General features: G+C 40.6%; 1 long non-coding RNA gene across 1 annotated transcript in view; it reads right to left on the bottom strand.

Annotated features, from left to right (window-relative positions):
* LOC106527645 (uncharacterized) overlaps positions 1-2662 on the bottom strand; it is a 3288-nt gene extending 626 nt beyond the window's left edge. Inside the window, exons 1-2 of the long non-coding RNA XR_001311414.1 lie at positions 1809-2662; positions 1548-1670 (exon numbers count right to left, since the gene is read on the bottom strand). This is a non-coding gene — a long non-coding RNA (uncharacterized LOC106527645). The remainder of the gene's footprint in view (positions 1-1547; positions 1671-1808) is intronic.
* Positions 2663-4176: the final 1514 nt, after the last annotated feature.

The raw sequence follows: 4176 nt of genomic DNA, 5'->3' as shown, positions 1-4176 counted from the left end.
GTTAAACTAAGAAACAAAAGACAGTGTTGCCCATAACTTTTAACAAGTTTAAAACACTCTAGGAAGTTTACTTCTTTGTTTTTGTTTCTTACCATTAACTTTTTACAGCCTTTTATTTCACTTGGTGGTAGGCACAAATACAGTTTCTGTCCTTGTTCAGGCACWGATGTAACCTTACAGTTTATAGAAAATCACCATTATCATACTGATGACATTTTCTTACTTTTTTTCCCTCTTCTTCCTCAATTTTCTTTGTCATCTAACACATAAATATTTAGTCAGTACAATGTAGAGATTATAATTTCAAAGGAAACCACTTTGAAAATAGCCTAAATGTGTTTTCAAATGRCATTTCRGTAATTAATCAATCATCCAAAATAATGTGTGTTGTGTTGTGGCAAGAATATTGTTTATTAAATTACTAAAATGTCACTTGACAATTCAGGACTGGAGCACCTGCAGTATCAAGTTTGATACACAAATTTTTAACACGGTTTAACTGTACTATTAAAAATATTTTTAAGTAATTATGCATTGTTTCAACACAGAAAGTATTTATTAAAAAAATGACAAACAATATTGATGTTATTCTTACCAGAACGTCTCCAAAATTAGCAAAAGTTTCCCTGAAAAAAATGTGTGGATGACCTCATGTCAGCAGACATTTTGAAAAGGCAAAAAAAAAAAGTTCCACTTCCTGCAGTACATTGATAATCCACTAGAGGGCAGAATACAGGTCTCACATGAAATACAACAGGTTTTTGAGAAAAATATTGATCACATTGATAAAATATAGGTCACAGAATCCTGCGTAGCAAATATGATAAAAATGGCGATTTAAGTCAAATTTGGTCAAAATAAGCAAATTACATTTTGAAATTATTTGCTTTAAAAGCTACATTTTGACACCTGGATCATCCTGATATCATAAGTTGATCCAGAGAAGTGACTTAATTTGTCTTGCTGGTTATAATACATTACTGTTTGGTCTGAATCCTAATTTTTTTGTAAATTTATTGAGTATTTTTTGACATCAACATAAAGAGGAAACCTCAAATAGTATTTGTATATTAAGATGTTCCAGTTGAAAAGAAACAAAAACATTGCTAGCTCACAGGGAAAATTTCAAAATTTTAAGTCATTTTTTCCTCAAAATCAGTTTTGTTTTGTTTTTGTCAAAAAAAAAAATCATTATTGTTGCTTCTGCTCAAAAAAATGCTTCAAAAATGTTTTTTTTAGGATTATATTTCAGACACTTCATTCAAATGATACATTGATGAATTGAATTCATTTTATTTTGACAAAATGCAATTTTTGCACGCGTTTAAATCAAAACCCTTTATGTGCCTATTTTTCCACATATGAACCCTATAAATATTCGGCTACGTACCTGATAAGTACCTGGGATGTACTAGTCATGTACATACTTGGTATGAATCAGGTATATAACCTCTGTGTATCAGGTAACCCAGTAAGTACTGGTCTGTATGACGACACATGACGATATTCAACTCGTCTTTCGAAGGTAAAACTGGGTTCTTCCTCACCTGCCTGGGAGTTCTGGTTCTGACGGCCCACTGGACTCTTGTGGACCCCTCCAGCCCTGCTCCTGCTCTCCTCGACCCCTCATGGAGGAGGCGAGCCAGGTCCAGGTCCAGAACCAGGATCTCCTGCTGACCGAGTCCCACCAGCACCGGTGAGGAAAGAACAGAACATTTTATTTAGTTTATTTGAATGAGTTTGTCTCAGCCAAAATGTCTGATAAATATTTATTATTTTGTGATAAATAAAATAAAACTCATTTTGACCTTGTAACAGACAGGTTGATGCTTTTAGATGAAAGTAAAGACAGAGCGCCCTCTGCAGGTTGTTGGTGGAGCTGTTACAGTTTTCAGTAAAGGAACATGAAGGTTGTGCTTTAACCCACCAGATGGCGCTAAAAGATCAACAGCAACACAATGCTTCAATCCAGGGGTGTTCATCCTGGTCCTGGTCCTAGTCCTGGTCCTGGTGGGCCTCAATGGAACAGAGAAACCCCTAAAACCTGCAGGACTGAACCCCCCCGAGTTAAACCATCACCTCACAATGCAACATTATTTTTCTAATAATCGTTTTATTTATTTTACTCCTGATTCTATTTCAATAAAAGCACAATAATAATTTGTATAAAACTCATTAGACGCTCCGGCTCAGTAAAAACAGCGTTTTCGTCCTTGGRTGTTATTTTTTCACGGCTGATTGACCTTTCGTGTTCGGTGCTGCGTGACTTCCAGTGGGAGCAGGAATCTGAAATCATCTCTGAAAACAGAGCAGGTTTCTGATCCGGCTCTGAAGCAGGCGAGGCTTTACGCAGTCGCTCTCCTCCGGTAAATTACTTCCTAAGACCCGTCTCCGAGTATTTAATTATGTTTCCATCTGGGCGGCCTTTAATAAGCTCCTCTTGTTGTTTCTGGCACCTCCTGAGTCCTCCAGAAGCCTCAGCAGGGTTTACGCTGGATCTCAGCGAAGACTTTCTKGTTTTTTTTTCTTCCACTGTTTTGTCTTTTTGACTCGGCACAGAGAGCCTGGAGCCGGGCCGCACCTGTGACCACTCCAGCTGCTCTAATGGTACCATCACAGTGTTTCACTGGGGCCCAGACGGGCAGAGGCCGGCTCCTGATGGAGCCTCTGAGCCGAACTCGCAGTCCGGCGGCCGAGGGAAGACTGTGGTGATAATAAGATATAACCAGATCTGTAAAGTGTTCAGATGGTAAAATCAATACCAAACTGGAGCGTTGCCACGGACACGTGGAAGCGGGGCGGAGCAGGGTGCGGAGGCGCCACCGGTCTGATGACGGACCCCCGAGGCTGATCGTTGCTCCGCTTTACCTGTGATGATTAACAAGAACAATGACTGACTTTGAAGGGGAACGTTAAAGGGATCCACGATTAGTAACATTAGACTTTATTTAATAAACATTTATTTTAACTGTAAAATAAAGACTGTAAAAATAATGTAGGCTGTTTGGTTTTGTACATTTTTAAAAATATATATATATTAACATGGACGGGGCCATTTTATTTGCACACAAAGCATTCTGGGTAAATGATGACGTGGATAGGTCCTCGGTRCGAGGCTGCTAGCGAGCTATATCCACCCTGAAGRTTAATCTTGGACAATATCTGATGATCGACTCTTTTAAATGAAACCAGAGAGCGTTGACAGAGAGGAGAAGGTAGAAATGACTCAGCCTGGAACTGAAAATATGGATGGAGGACAACAGAGCTGCTTCATGGAAGAAGAACCTCAGCTTACCTCAGCTGACCATTCACAACTTGTAAGTAGGAAATTCCCACTTCCCAGTACAACTGGGTTGCAGCAAAATGGAGATTTTACACGTTGAATTACGCATCAAACCCTGTGCAGCTCCACCTAGTGGTCGGAGGACGTCGCTTTGCAGGTTAAATAACTGACATGCATGTGAGATGTAGTTTATGGCTGGCATTAAAGCAGCACAATCATCTTTGAAGCTCTCGCGGGCCGTGTAAAATACTGTGGCAGGCCACATTTGGCCCACGGGCCTTGAGTTTGACACATGATCTACAGGTACACAAACTCTCACTCTCTTACATGATAGAAAGGAGATGTTGTCGTCGTATCTGAGCAGCTTTGTGAGCTCTGACGTGTTTTTGTGTTGCTGTTTGTTCTTCCCACACACGTGTGACGAGAGTTTATTTTATTTATTTAATTAATTTTGATTATAAATCAGACCGGCAGCAGGTCTGAGAGCAGACGGAGGAGTCTGGTGACCCGTCATCACCTCCTCTCCTGTCATCCTGCGGGGTCAAAAGGTCGGCGCCTCGGACGAGGCAGGCGTGAAACACAAAACGAGTGAGCTGCGGCGCAGCGAGGACTCCTCTGACGTGTGATCAAACCCTGACAGAAGAAAAACAGCGGCTCCTTAAATCTTCATTAGTCAACAAGAAACGAGGTTTGTTTTCGGCTGCGAGCGCTCGCAGTACATCACACCTCAGCACTGATCCCACTCCCCTCCGGTCCTGCCAGACAAGCGATCCTGCGATACTGGGAATTTTGGTATTGATCCAATACCAAGTAAATACCAGACCAGTATCGCCGATACTTTTTAAGCTTCATTATTTGAAAAGATCCAAAAGATCTAGGATAGAATTTTGCAA

Source organism: Austrofundulus limnaeus, unplaced genomic scaffold, assembly GCF_001266775.1.
Source record: "Austrofundulus limnaeus strain Quisiro unplaced genomic scaffold, Austrofundulus_limnaeus-1.0 Scaffold336, whole genome shotgun sequence".
NCBI classification, from domain to species: Eukaryota; Metazoa; Chordata; class Actinopteri; order Cyprinodontiformes; family Rivulidae; genus Austrofundulus; species Austrofundulus limnaeus.
Note: the sequence above shows the minus strand (reverse complement) of the source record. Positions and strands in the feature narration are given on the sequence as shown.